General features: G+C 49.1%; 1 non-coding gene and 1 pseudogene across 1 annotated transcript; both read left to right on the top strand.

The window, feature by feature from the left end:
- The first annotated feature begins 4,115 nt into the window (after positions 1–4,115).
- LOC144669695 (U2 spliceosomal RNA) lies at positions 4,116–4,294 on the top strand (annotated as a pseudogene).
- Positions 4,295–9,056: 4,762 nt separating this feature from the next.
- LOC144669855 (U1 spliceosomal RNA) lies at positions 9,057–9,219 on the top strand. The gene has a single exon (XR_013573767.1). It is a non-coding gene; the product is annotated as a U1 spliceosomal RNA (small nuclear RNA).
- The last annotated feature ends 5,981 nt before the right edge of the window (positions 9,220–15,200 follow it).

The following is a 15,200-nucleotide window of genomic DNA, read 5'->3' as shown; positions in this document are numbered from 1 at the left end:
AGAAAACAGAGCAAAAAAACACGCAGCGTCCTGAAATGACAAACCTGAAATGAAAGTGTACTTAGTGTATCAAGCCTTTAAACTGCATTGCTGAAAACTCCTTCCTGCCTGCTAGTGCAACAAGATGCTGCAAAGTATATTACACAGCGAATCAGGCCTTCAGTCGTCTTGACTTGTGCAGCTCCAGTGACTTCAGGCCTCCAAAAGCAGGCCAGTATTTGAAAGGGCTCCTCTTGACAAGTGTAAGACCCTGATCAAACTAAATATTTTAATTTTCTTAACCAGTGAGATTGAACGAACCGTGATGCATGTCCAAGACAAAATAGAATATAAAGCAATGTAAAGTAAATTAATAACAAATTGAGAAAGTAAATATGGAACACAAAATATTTTAAAACTAGGGCACAGGTTAAAAACATGATCCTAATTTCTGTTGAACTGAATGAGGCGAGTCATTACAGTGCGTGACCGATTTGTTTAAGTGTGCGGGCCCATTAAACTTTTTGCACAGCCGCGCAAATTTAAAGGGGCTTATGTGGCGGTGTGTCTGTGAGGAAACCTCTCCTCATATCTTGTATCCCACTGTGAAATCGTCTTCAGCTCCCAAATTGCACTCAGACAATGTGCTACATTTGCATATTGTGCAGGAGTCGGGGGAGGGGTCATGGGGCTGCCCCTTGTCTCTGTACTTGAAATGGCAGCCAGGCAGCAACTGTAGTGCTTCCTCAAATCCAACCTGAAGAAAAGGCAAGACATGTTGGGTGCTGAGAGGGAGAAGCATTGCCACTTTAGGTTCTACTTGGATTTTACTGAGGTAAAAGGTGATTGAAAAAGTCAAGCCTTTCTCCCCTAGCAGTTACCACTGAGGACAGAAATAATACCGAGCGCTGATCTATCACCGAGCACTGAGGCCGGCCAAGGGGAGGCATCTGAAAGCTGCAGAGAGAGCAAGAAGCCAGGATGGACGACTGAGAATACTGGCTGAGATAGACAGCAAAAACTGTGACACAAGCTCAGGTAAGCGTGGTGTTTTGCAGTTCAAGTTCATCACTTTGTGACAGTATAGGTATTTTTCACTTTCCTAGGATAAGGCTGTTCCCTTTCTAGAAGTTAGAAACAGCCGTGCAGATGTATTTTCTGCGCTCCTTTGCTTGCCTGCTGAATAGGACTGATGGGAGGGGAAAAGGTGATTAAAAGAGAGCCGACATCATTGCAGGCTGGCAGATGGTGTGCTGTGCTGTGCACGCAGGTGGTTTTGTTGTTTGGCTTGTGTGTGACTTCTGGTTGAAGCTGAAAGATTTCTAAAATTTTGAAGGAAATAATCTTCGAGAAGGGGAGAAACATTTTCAACATTTTAACAGGATCTAAGGCTGTTCGCTGTGTCGTACCTGTACTTATCCTTGCTGCCACCTGCCTTCTCACTGCTGATCATCATCTTGTGTTATTATAATGATATAATGCATTGGACTTATTTACTGTGACTTCATAACATGACACATTTCCCTTCTGGTGATGTCATGCTGACATCCCGTAAAGGAAATAGACCAACAGTCAGCCCAAAAGAAGGCCCAATGCCAAGCAAAGGAAGCCCATAAACGAGGATGCTAGACACCTCGTACAAAAGAAAGCAGGGCATCAGGAAACAACTCAACAGCAGCTGACGTAGTACTCTCCAGGTTCAGTGCAGGAGAAGCACTGGAATCAGTAAAAAGTAATGCCCCTACATGTCTGAACATACAACTTAGGAGCAGGAGTAGGCCGCTGGGCCCCAAGAGCCTGCTCCACTACTCAGAAGATCATGGCTGATCCGATTGTAACCTCAACCCCACATTCCTGCCTACCAGCGATAACCTTCCAACCCCGCCTTGTTAATCTATCCAGCTCTGTCTTGAAAATATTCAAAGACTCTGTTTCCACCACCTTTCGAGGAAGAGAGTTCCAAGGACTCTCTACACTCTGGGAGAAACGCTGCTGACTTTGCCTTCCCTGTAGATGTGGAAGGACTTTAGCTGCATACCTGGTCAGCTGGCAAGCTCCACAGACCGATCGGCGCAGGCTTGGAGGGCCGAAGGGCCTGTTCCTGTGCTGTACTTTTTTTTCTTCTTTGTTCTTTGACTGCTCAAGCTGAAAGCAAAGACAAAAATACAGCAGGCCTCGATCGAAGAACTCCTCTGCGCTGTGAGCTAGTTGCTCACACGGAAACTCAGCTACAAAGACTCATGGATTGTCTCTCATGCCTGTCACGTGTTCTCCCTTGTGACTGAGTGTTTCTCGAAATTTTCCATTACCTGCCAGTTACACGACACATCTAGCGCAACCGTAGACAGCGACCTTTCTCCATTACGCCTTTGCCCCAAACTTTAGTGCGTCCCTCAGCACGTAGTCCTGGACCTTGGAATGTGCCAACTCTTTGCAATGGAAGACCAACAAGTTTCGGACAGCCAAAGAGTGTCTTTCACCGAGTGGATCCTCCGGCGGTAGTTGATGTTTGTCTCGGCGTGTGTCCCTGGGAACAGCCCCTGGAGCACAGAGTCCATACCTGTGTCACGGAACTGCTCGGGATGCACCTCGACAAGAACCACGGCCACTCTCTTCAGAGTTCTGGTGATGAGGCATTCTGCCAAATGACCCTGACGGTCTGTTCGGCGAACCGTCCGCCGGAATCCACCATCTCCTTTTCCCGCAGGGCCTCTAGGGTGATACGTGCTAACCACTGCCTGATGGACTTGCGGACAAAGGTGTTTCTCTGCATAAGTTTTTCCACACGGGGCAGGTGATACGGCACTTGGAGCGTTCCGCGGCAGGGTGGCCAGACCCATCCTTCGCAACACCAGGGACAGGTAGAACCTCAGCACGTAGTGACGCTTGGTGTTTGGGTCTACACACAGCTTGATACTGCCATACACAAAGGTGGCCATCAGGATGAGGGTGATGTTGGGCATGTTTTTTCCCCCTTCATCCAGAGTTTTTTTACATCATGTCCCTGCAAACAGGATCCACTTTTGACCTCCAGATAAAGCGGAAGATGGCTGGCGTGATCGCCACAGCGCAGGAGTGAGGAATGGGCCAGACCTGCGCCACGTACAGCAACACCTGTCCCTGGTGGAAAAATTTATGCAGAAAAACACCTTTGACCACAAGTCCATCAGGCAGTGGTCAGCACGTAACGTCCTAGAGGCCCTGAGGGAAAAGGAGAGGGTGGACCCTGTGGGATGGTTCCCCGAGCAGACTGTCAAAGTCATTTGGCAGAATGCCTCATCGCCAGAACTTTCCAACAAGCACCAAGACGTAGCTTGGCTGGTGGTGAGAAAGGCCCTCCCCGTCAGATCCTTCCTACACGCCAGGAGGCTCACCCCCTCTGCACGTTGCCCTCGAGGTGGCTGTGGTGGGGAAGAGACCGTTGTTCACCTCCTTGTGGATTGTGCCTTTGCAAAGAAAGTCTGGAGAGAGATGCAGTGGTTGCTGTCGAGGTTCATCCCGAGCTGTTCTGTGACACAGGACTCTGTGCTCTACGGGCTGTTCCCAGGGACACACACCGAGACAAACATCGACTGCAGCTGGAGGATCATCAACTCGGTGAAAGAGGCGCTTTGGTCTGCCCGAAACTTGTTGGTCTTCCAGCACAAAGAGTTGTCCCCGACCGATTGTTGCGGACTGGCACAATCCAAAGTCCAGGACTACGTGCTGAGGGACGCACTAAAGCTTGGGGCAGCTGCCGCAAAGGCGCAATGGGGAAGGGTCGCTGTCTAAGACCTTTCTACCACAGCGCACCGAGAGACTGGGAACTGTTTAGAGCCCCTCGGGCTGTACAGCTCAAAATGAAAGGCTGTAAATGATTGTAATATTGTTTGTACTGATGCACCTGGTGATACATTTTGTAAAAGTTTAACCTGGATTGTACCCTTGTAATGTTGTTTTTGAAATGGTTTGGAATGTGATTGAAGATATTTTATGAATAAAGTATATTTTTACAAAAAAAAAAAAAAATCTGTTCTTATTGTTTGTACTGATGCACCTGGTGATACATTTTGTAAAAGTTTAACCTGGATTGTACCCTTGTAATGTTGTTTTTGAAATGGTTTGGAATGTGATTGAAGATATTTTATGAATAAAGTATATTTTTACAAAAAAAAAAAAAAAATCTGTTCTTATCAGTTTAATATCTGATACGTCCCTTATCTGGGGACCATATATTAAATTGATTTTTGGAGCAGGGAGATGGAATAGGGGCTTGCTCCGTCCACTCCACGCATCGACCCGGTATTGCAGTATCTCTGGGAATGGTGCACCACCCCTTTCCAGGGGATTTTCAATGCTAAAAATAGTTTTCTTACAAACATCTGCTTTCTTTACTTTTCAACATGCACATCTTTCAAAACACAACTTTCTTTCTTTCTCACTCACCCGCACCATCTACACACAAAAAACACGCACGCTCACCCAACGCTCACAGACACCACTCTCATCTCACAAACACTCTACCTCACTCATACAAAAACATCTTTCACTTGCAAATACACCTCTCAAACACTCTCTCAGCTGCACCTTTCGCCTCACAACATTTTCAACCAGCTCTCTGCTGCCGCTCCCGCCCGCTGCTGCTGCTGCTGCTGATACAGCAACAGTCAAAACTCACACCTCAAAGCTCACACACTTTACACAGCTACTCGGAAACGTCTACATCCACGTTCACACAATCCTTACACTGCACAAGGAGCCCATTCCGCCCGTCGTGACTGCACCAGCTCTCCCAATGAACATTTCACTTCGTGCCATTCTCCTGCCTTCTCCACGTAACCCAGCACATGCTTTCTTTTCAAATAATCATCTCATTCCCTCTTCAATTGAACCTGCCTCCGCCACGCTATCAGGCGGTGCATTCCAGACCCTGACCACTCGCTGCTCCTATCACTTTTGCTTCTTCTGCTAGTTACTTTAAACCTGTGCCCGCTCCTTCTCGATCCTTTCATCGGTGCAAGCAGTTTCTCCCTATCTACTCTCTCCAGATACCTCATGATTTTCAATACCTCTATCAAGTCTCCTCTCAGACTTCTTTTCCCCAAGGAATACAGTCCCAACTTCTCCAATCTTACTTCATAACTCAACTTCCTCGCCCCTGGAACCAAACTCGTAAACCTCTTCTGCACTCTCTCCAATGCCTTCACTACCCTCCTAAAATGCAAGTCAAAATGCAATCCATCAGAGTCAGCATGGCTTTATGAAGACTAAATCGTGTTTGACTAAATTGCTAGAGTTCTTTGAAGATGTGACAAGCAAAGTGGATAATGGCGATCCTGTAGATGTAGTATGTCTGGACTTCCAGAAGGCATTTGATAAGGTGCCGCACAAAAGATTAATACACAAGATAAGATCACACGCAGCTAAGGGTAATATATTTGCTTGGATAGAGCTTTGGCTAACCAACAGAAAGCAGAGAGTCAGGATAAATGGGTCTTTTGTGGATGGCAAGCTGTAACTAGTGGGGTGCCACAGGGTTCGGTCCTTGGGCCCCAACTATTTACTTGGATTCAGGAGTAGAAGGTACCATAGCTAAATTTGCAGATGACACCAAAATAGGTGGGAAAGTAAGTTGCAGTGAAGAAATGAGAAATTTACAAATGGATATGGACAGGTTAGGTGAATGGGCCAAAATTTGGCAGATGGAGTTTAACGTGGATAAGTGAGGTTATCCAGTTCAGCTCCTACAGGCAATGGTCACGGTGGTGGTCCCACGGGCCATCGATCTGGTCGGGCGGAAACGACTCTCGTTCCTCCGGCCTGGGTATTCTGCTGCGGGGAGGCAACTTCACCGTCTCCGAGGTCAAGGAGGTGGTGGGCGGGCGACTCCTCGTAGCAGACGTAATGTACAAGAACGCTCCACTCCGGTTAATTAACGTGTATGGCCCGTCACAAGGAGCTGAGCGGCTGGAGGTTTTTCAGCAGCTCCCACTGCTGCTGGCGACCTCCAGGCCGGTCATTCTGGGCGGTGACTTCAACTGCATCATCGATGCGGCTGGACGATCCGGCAGGGCCGGCAGCAGATTGGACGCTACGTCCAGATCCCTGATGGAAACAGTTAAGGATGCCAAGCTGCACGACGTCTTCAGCAACCCTGCAGACGGAGCGCAGCGTAGATACACCTGGTCGCGGCCAGACGGGTCCATTCGTTCCAGGATAGACTTCCTCTTTGTGTCCCGTGCATTCACAGTCAGATCCACCGAGGTCAAGCCGGTGTTCTTCTCTGACCACTGCCTCCTACTGGCGGACTGCCACTTGGAGAAGGACCTGAGGGTGGGCAGGGGGGCATGGAAGCTATTCGTGCAACTGCTGACCCCAGAGAACATTGAGGAGCTCAAGAGGGCTTATGAAGGTTGGAGAACCATGAAACCCCTCTTTGAGTCCCTGACACACTGGTGGGAAGCGATCAAGGGAAACACCAAGAGGTTTTTCATCCTCAAAAGCATCCAGAAAGCTAGAAAGGAAGAGAGGGAAATGTCCCGACTCCAGAAAAAGATGCAGAATCTGCTCCGGCTGCAGTCGGTGGGGGTCGATGTCAAGGAAGAACTCCAAGAGGTGAAGAGCCAGCAAGCCTCGCACTTTGCCTCCAAGAACATCTTCCGTTCCAGAGTCCGCTCCGTGGAGCAGGATGAGACGTGCTCACGTTTCTTCTTCCAAAAGGAACAGAGAGAGAGCTCTGTGTTCAGCAGCCTGAATGAAGAAGACAGATCAGTAAAGTCAGCGCAGTCCGACATTTTGAGGATCAGCAAATCCTTTTATGCCGGATTTTATGACGTGAAGCCGACGGACAGCACGGCCTCCCAGTCCTTCTTGTCCTCTATCACGGAGGTCTTAGTCGACAGTACACGGGAGAGGCTTGACAAACCGCGAACTCCTGACGAACTGACTTAGGCCCTTGAGTCCTTCGAGAAGAGTAAATCTCCCCAGAAGCGACGGCTTGCCGGTGGAGTTGTATTCGGCTCTGTGGGACTGGAAGGGCCCAGACCTACTAGAAGTGTACGAGAGTATGCTCCTGGCCGGCAGCATGTCAGAATCCATGAGGAAAGGCATCATCACCCTCATCTACAAGCACAAGGAAGAAAGGGAGGAAATTAGAATTTGGCGACCCATTTCACTGTTGAATGTGGACTATAAGATTCTGTCCAAGGTCATCGCCAATCGGGTCGAATCCGCTCTGGAATTGGTGATACACCATGACCAGACCTGCACTGTGCCGGGCAGGAAGATCTCTGACAGCCTGGCGCTGCTCAGGGATACGATTGCCTATGTGCAGGATAGGGGTGTGGACATTTGCCTCATCAGCCTGGATCAGGAGAAGGCCTTTGACAGAATATCGCACACCTACGTGGTGGATGTGCTTTCCAAAATGGGGTTTGGGGAGGGAATTCGATATTGGATCCAACTGCTCTACACTAACATCAGTAGCGCAGTCTCAATCAATGGGTGGGAAACAGATAGCTTTCCGATTAAATCTGGAGTCAGGCAGGGCTGACCTCTCTCGCCTGTTCTTTTCGTGTGTTGCATAGAACCCTTGGCCGAGTCCATCAGGAAGGATCCGGGCATAAGAGGAGTGACGATCCCAGGCAGTGGAGGCACTCAGGTAAAAGCCTCCCTGTACATGGACGATGTCGTCGTCTTCTGCTCGGATCCGCTGTCGGTGCGCAGACTGATCCACATTTGCGACCAGTTCGAACTGGCCTCGGGAGCCAAGGTAAATCGTGGGAAGAGCGAGGCCATGTTCTTTGGGAACTGGGCTGACCGATCCTTTGTCCCCTTCACTGTCAGGGCTGACGGCCTGAAGGTGCTGGGGATATGGTTCGGAGGGACCGGGGCATGCGTTAGAAACTGGAAGGAGCGAGTGTCTATGGTGAAAAGGAAACTGGGCATGTGGGAGCGACGCTCCCTCTCCATTGCGGGTAAGAACCTGGTCATCAGGTGTGAGGCACTCTCGCTGTTGCTGTACGTGGCGCAGGTCTGGCCCATTCCACACTCCTGCGTGGTGGCGATCACTCGAGCCATCTTCCGCTTTATCTGGAGGTCAAAAATGGATCGTGTCCGCAGAGACGCGATGTACAAGCCTCTAGATAAAGGGGAAAAAAACGTGCCCAACATCGCCCTCATACTGATGGCCACCTTTGTGTGTGGCTGCATCAAGCGGTGCGTAGACCCTCAGTACGCAAACACCAAGTGTCACTACGTGCTGAGGTTCTACCTGTCCCCGGTGTTGCGAAGGATGGGTCTGGCCACGCTGCCGCGGAACGCTCCAAGTAGTTGGACCGTGCCGTACCACCTGTCCCTGGTGGAAAAATTGATGCAGAAAAACACCTTTGACCACAAGTCCATCAGGCAGTGGTCAGCACGTAACGTCTTAGAGGCCCTGAGGGAAAAGGAGAGGGTGGACCCTGTGGGATGGTTCCCCGAGCAGACTGTCAAAGTCAGGAGTCTCACCCCCTTGGCATGTTGCCCTCGAGGTGGCTGTGGTCGGTATGAGACCGTTGTTCACATCCTTGTAGTTGGTGCCTTTGCAAAGAAGATCTGGAGAGAGATGCAGTGGTTGCTGTCGAGGTTCATCCCGAGCAGTTCTGTGACACAGGACTCTGTGCTCTACGGGCTGTTCCCAGCGACACACACCGAGACAAACATCAACTGCAGCTGGAGGATCATCAACTCGGTGAAAGACGCGCTTTGGTCTGCCCGAAACTTGTTGGTCTTCCAGCGCAAAGAGTTGTCCCCGACCGAGTGTTGCGGACTGGCACATTCCAAGGCCGAGGACTACGTGCTGAGGGACGCACTAAAGCTTGGGGCAGCTGCTGCAAAAGCGCAATGGGGAAGGGCCGCTGTCTAAGACCTTTCTGCCACAGCGCACCGAGAGACTGGGAACTGTTTAGAGCCCCTCGGGCTGTACAGCTCAAAGTGAAAGCCTGTAAATGATTGTAATATTGTTTGTACTGATGCACCTGGTGATACATTTTGTTAAAGTTGAACCGGATTGTACCCTTGTAATGGTGTTTTTGAAATGGTTTGGAATGTGGTTGAAGATATTTTATGAATAAAGTATATTTTTGCAAAAAAAAAAGGTTCTCCCAGGACGATGCTAGCCCATTGCACTTCGGGTGTGCTGACGCCTGCGATGTCCCCAAATGCGGGATACTCGACTGTAAAATTTGTGGTAGTGGGGGACTGCGTTTGCGCTCTCCCCGATTCACAATTCAAAAAATAGATTTCATCATATCTTTCATTTTCTCTTCTATTTCCTGTCAGCAACCTTTTCTGAAAAAAGAAATATATAACCCCCAATGTGTGCTCTTCAAAATCTATACTGGACTGGTTATTTAGCTTTTTCTTTCCTCCTCGCAAATATTATCCAACCCCCATTCTTTTCCTCCCTGTCATTATCAGCCGACAATTATTCCATCTCTGCATCATTTTCGCCAGACCGTTTGTTTCGTGGCCGCCAAATTACTCGCGCCATTTTTAACCCCGCGTTTGCCCACTCAAAAATCTCTCTCAAACAACCCCCATCTAACACCCAACCCACCATCACAACAGTCCCCACACTCCCAGCACCGCCCCACCCCCTATCTATCTGGACGTCTGTATAAATACAAACTCATATCAGCTATTAACTCATATGCATTCACCATTTTAAACATGTAGCAGCGACCCCTCACTATTTCAAACATGAACAAGCACCCTGTCCCCATGTTCATTCTAATTATCCCCCTCCGAAACGAACAGCAGCCTCCCACCCCCTCTGTATAATCTCCCCCTTAATCAGCCCCCTGTGTGACTCCTACCTTCTGAAACTCCTGCCCCCTCTCCTCATGTGTAAAAGTCTTTCCCTGCCCCTTCTGCAGCTCACTTGCCCTGCTGTAGGCCCATCAATTCACCTGTGATTATTCCTTGAAGGCTTAAATAGCGCAAAGCGAAGAAATAAACAGAAAGAAAACTGGAGAAAGGCAGATAGAAATCTAAACCCTCAGTAAAATGACCACCGGGAATCCCGTTTAACCGTCAGAATGATCGCGCAGCCCAAAATACACGCATTGTCCCTGAATTATAACAAGATTTTAGGCAGCTTCACTTTAGGACTTTTCATTTCCTCTTGTGGGGCTCCTGTTCCTCACACACTGGAGGCTAACATGTAAGTTTTAGATTGCAAGGCTGGGCTACTTTAACCCCAGGATTTTCTTTTTGAAACTCCAGGCCCGCAGTCCAACAGGAACTGGTTAACCGGAGCCACCGAAAACCAGGGTCCCGGAGAGGAAATTAAATCTCAGGGTAAGAAACGGACACAAACTCACGTGGGCCCATGGGGCACGGCCTTGGAGAAGGTCTCAGGAAACTCCTGAAGAAGAAGAGTCCTTGTCCCAGTCTGGATCTTCAGATTGCAGGTTTCAAAATAAAAATTCTTTGAGGGGTGGGGGAGAAAATTAATTCCATTAAAACAGAGAGCAAAGAACATTTTCAAACAAAATAACGCAAGAGCCAATGATTCACTCTCAGTTACAACTCAGCAACATCCAAATACAAACAAGTCAAAGAGTTATAAAGCAGATTGAGACAGAGGGAACACACACGCACATTAAACCAGAGTGGGGACTAGCTCCGCACTCTGGAGGCGGTTTTCGGATTGGGTTCCTAGCCAGGTATATCCTGAATGAGCAGTTTGCAGACTCCACCCCTGGCATGTTGGGATGTCTCTCAATCTGCTCCCCAGGAGGCCTGTCCATTGATATGTTAATCCCAGGGCAGGACAACTTTCTGATTCTTCCTGTCCTTTGACGTGTTCATCCCAGGAAAACAATGTTTCAGCCATTTTCTGGTTAAGGTTAAAACTTTAACTCATCTTGTCGGGAATGTCACTGCAGTTCGAAATATCAAACACTAAACCCCCAACACAAGACTGTGCAAAGCATGTGGATTGTTACTGAGATTCCGTCTGTGATTTTTAGTGATGTCAGTGTGGATTGTGTAATCTGTGTGTGTGTGAGTGTTGCTGGTCCCATAATGTAACGCAAATGTCTCCTCGCAGCCTCTCAGTACGCCACTCATGGTCTCCTGGTACTTTTTGGATTGTCTGGAGAAGACATTGAAAGAATTAGAGTTAAACAATGCTAACACTAGCTGCACTGCGACGAGCATATGAGAGCTTATTCTTATCCAGGGGTGTATGTCCGCATTCAGCCCCCATTCCCACACTTGCTCCCACCATGTCGGATCTCTCAAGTGCTCTTCCGTTTCATTGATTAGCCTTTTACACACCGCCTGTAACACGTAATGCTGATTCCTCACCTTTCGTAAGACACCTTTCAACTTTGTCAGACTTTCGGGAAGGTTGGGAATTGGGGCCTGCTTAGGTTCGTCATAGTGTTCCAGGGCATGGTGGAGTGTGTCGGAGGGGTTGACTGAGACCTGACCCCTTTGTTGGACGTACATCATTCACGCGTGTCTGATAGTAACTGGGAGCCGGGGTTCCCTTGTATCCTGAGCGGGTGTGATGGTTTTCTCTGTGGGTAATTTCTAATATACAACCCTCCGTTCGGTTGTACCCGCATTTGTCCAGCACCCCCCCCCGTTCCAACTGGATGGGAGCTAATTGTGAGGCTACCTTTCCTCCTGCACCCGCTCAGTGATTCCCCGTGTATGCCCTCATTCTTGCATATGGCATGCATATCTATGGGGTAGTACCGGAGGGAGTCATTGTCTCAGATTAACCCAATGTTCTCCACTTGGTACTGAGGGTGTGGGCCCGTGTCTGCTGTGACTGAGGGGATTGCCCATACCTATCACGTTCATTTGGTTTGAGGTGCACTTCTGAATCACCGCATACACCCTGGTCACTCCTTTCAATGTACATGCGTCGATGACGCCTGGGTTCTTGTCCATCCCCCACAACCGGGCACTGTTGATCCAGCCCGGTACCTCCCCACTTTGGATCTGGCCCAGATTGTGTCTTAATTGCCCGATCATCCACCGGCCGTAAGCTGGCTTTTTTGGGTGCTGTCCTCTTGTCGTTCCTCCCTTTCTGTTAATTGGCTGGTGGCTTTAGCATGGGTCTCTATAACGTGTACGCTTTCCAATACAGATGCCACACTCTTGCCCCCTAGGGCCGCTGCCGTTTCACCACCCCTCGCTACTCTTATGAGCAAGCTGCCTCATGATCCCTTTAAGATTCGTGACCTCGGAGTTGATTCCTTGAATGTCGAGAGAGTTTACCAGGGAAGTCCCTGTGTTCACCCTTGTCAGTACATTGTTAACTAACTCTCTCTTCTGGTGGTGCCCTGAATCTAGTGGCTCCCGTGGCGTCGGCCGCCTGATTAATCACAGCCTTACTCAGTAATTTGTACAGTTTTCGTAGGGGCGCTTGGTTTCTGCAATACTCTGGCAGTCGCATACCTGCCAGGTTCACAATTACCTGTACAATTTCATGTTTAACATTATCATACAAGAGTTCACCGTCCGTATACAGTACCAGTCCATTCTGTGGCCCAGGGGTCATGTCTGGGCAAGATAGTCTCTGTGGTGTCGTCGTGTCCTGTGATAGCAGGGTGGTGTCGGTCCGGGGGTCCGCCGTTGCAGTCAACTCTCCGTGTTTGGCCCTCAAGATCCAATGCCAGGTATCTGTCATTCCCAAGTCTTCCTCCCCGGGACAGTGACCCCAGTTGTTGTTCTCCTGGGGTGTGAAGGTAAATTGCGAAAAATCTCTCACACACTGTAGCTTTCTCCTTTACGTCCCTCCTTGTGCACAGCCCACGGTGACCCTCCCCGTAGTTGAGGATTCCCCCTTTTGTCTTTCAGATGGCCGGTCCTCCAGATCGGGAATGAATCCTAAACCACTTGGCCTACACAGTACGGACTGCTCGTTGCCCGTTTTCCCCCCGCTGCCTGGTAATTTAGTCTTTCTTACTTACATCATACCTTTTCAGTTGCGACCAGTGTTTCCACCTAGCTTTTCCCTTCATATCGACGCAGGCACGTGAATAATTCCGTACGGTCCAGTCCATTTTGGGGCAAAACCTGGTTGGCTAGGGGTGATTTGAACAAACACCATGTCTCCGACCTCAGCCGGTGGTGACGGGGGTCCCCCTTTTGTCCTCTCTTCTAAATCCCTGATAGCCTGTTGGTCCTTCACTTCCTGTTGTAATTCCTTTAGCTGTCCATCCAATTGCTTAATATCGTTTTTAATTTTATCTCTGATGGGTCCCATATCCTCACTTCCGGTGGCTCTGCCCTCTGGCAAGCGCATCGCCCTCCCGGTCAGCAACTCATAAAGGGGTTTATCTTAAATCCAGCATTTTTCAGTGTCCTTATGACTATCAGAGGAGAGCTCCGATGTGGCCCCTTTCCGATTCTGACGCTATTAGGATATCATCTGCATATTATAAGATTGTACTGTTGTTAGACTCTACGTCGCACGGACTCAGCTTCTCACTCGTGACCCGATGGAAGATGTTGGGGCTGTTGTGGAATCCCTGTGGGAGCCTCGCCCATGTTCACCGTCTCCCTCCCACTGTGAAAGCGAATTTATCTTGGGATTCCTGGTCCAATGGTATCGACCAAAATCCATTGGCTACATCTAACACTGTAAATATTTTATGTTCGGGTTTTTACAATTAAAGCACACCTCGGGTTTAGGAACGGCTGCTGCAGTGGCCACCATTTCAGTGGGGTCTGTAACCTCACTGCCGACACCTTTATCTTAGTTTTCCCTATGTGGTTATCTACCCCGGTGGCCCATCTTCCTCGATCATATGTGTTCTTGTCTACTAGCCCGGGCCCGGTGTCTAGGATCGCCTGGTGGGCCCGGTGTCTAGGATCGCCTGGTGGGCCCGGTGTTTAGGATCGCCTGGTGGGCCCAGGCCTGGTGTTTAGGATTGCCTGGTGGGCCAGGCTAAGGCCATCCTTGTACAATTGCATAATCTGTACATCGTCTCGGTTCAGCGCAGCACCTACAACCCTGTAGTTACAATATGCCTCAAACCTCCGATTGCCATATTCATGGGCACTCTCGCCCTTTTCTTGTTTTACTCCAGTCACTGTATTCCAATTAACTGGGGCTTGCCCTAAGTCTTGTGCCATTTCTGCTCTAAAGGCTCGGAAATCAGCTTGCTGCTGTGCCTGGTCTGCCTGGTTGTCCGGGCACCAGGGGCACATGCTCTATCTTAATTGGGGCCACGGGTTACGGGGGTGGTGATTCCCAACCCGCTTCCCGTTGTTCCTCATATCCTGCTGCTTGTTCCACCAGCCCGTTCCAATCTACATTATCTGCGTATTGTGCAGCTACTGGTGGCTGTGGTAAAGCTGCCGAAACTGACATGAGATTTTTTGCCTGGACCAGCTCTTCATTTTGGGATTTGTTGGCCAACATTCGATTTACTTTCTTACTTAACTCTACGTGTTGTCTTAACATTAGGATCCAGGCTTCATCATCTTTGTCTTTTTTCTGATTATCCCACCATTTTCTCTGATCAGCGGGTGAGTCAAATGGGTTCCAATTGTTCTTTATCATTTTGCCTATCGATTTCTTATTTTTGTCAGCTCAATGCTGTGTCAAGGATCCCTCTGGTCCCCACTCGAGTTTGTCACCACTGGCCATCTCTGGGTAAGACGGTCGGGGTATAGTTGTTGTCAGCGGTACGGTTCTTACCCTGGGTCCTTTCTGACCGAACTCGTTACTTGCGGCTAATACCGGATGTAATTATAACAATCTATAAGACAAGCGAACTACCCCACCCTTACCACCCCTTGAACTATTGCCTGGAGCCCAGGTTTCTGATACGTGGGGCGCCTGACGGTTCCTGGATCGGGACGGAGTCGGATTTAGTATGAATAAAAATGAATTCACACTGACTCATCCCATTTCCCCGTCGGTGTCCTGCATCCTTCGGGCCCTGCTCGCAGCACCAATTGAAAGGTCCGAGGAATACTCTGGGACAAAATTTCAACACTCGGAGTCCAGATGCAATATTCAAGTGGTTCCTTTATTACACATGCAGGGAGAAAATGCTGGGAAATTCGGGCGCTTCTCCACCGAGGTTGAAATGAGCACAGTTTATATATCTTTTACTATCAGTTACAACTTAATGGTATTCGTTAGACAAAGGCCACAGCACAATGACCCCCCCCCCCGGTGGGCTGATAATTGTGTTCTTGTACAGTAATTGCAGTGCAGGGACTGG

This window comes from Cetorhinus maximus, chromosome 29 (genome assembly GCF_964194155.1).
Source record: "Cetorhinus maximus chromosome 29, sCetMax3.hap1.1, whole genome shotgun sequence".
NCBI lineage: Eukaryota > Metazoa > Chordata > Chondrichthyes > Lamniformes > Cetorhinidae > Cetorhinus > Cetorhinus maximus.
This window is presented reverse-complemented; position numbering and strand designations above follow the sequence as displayed.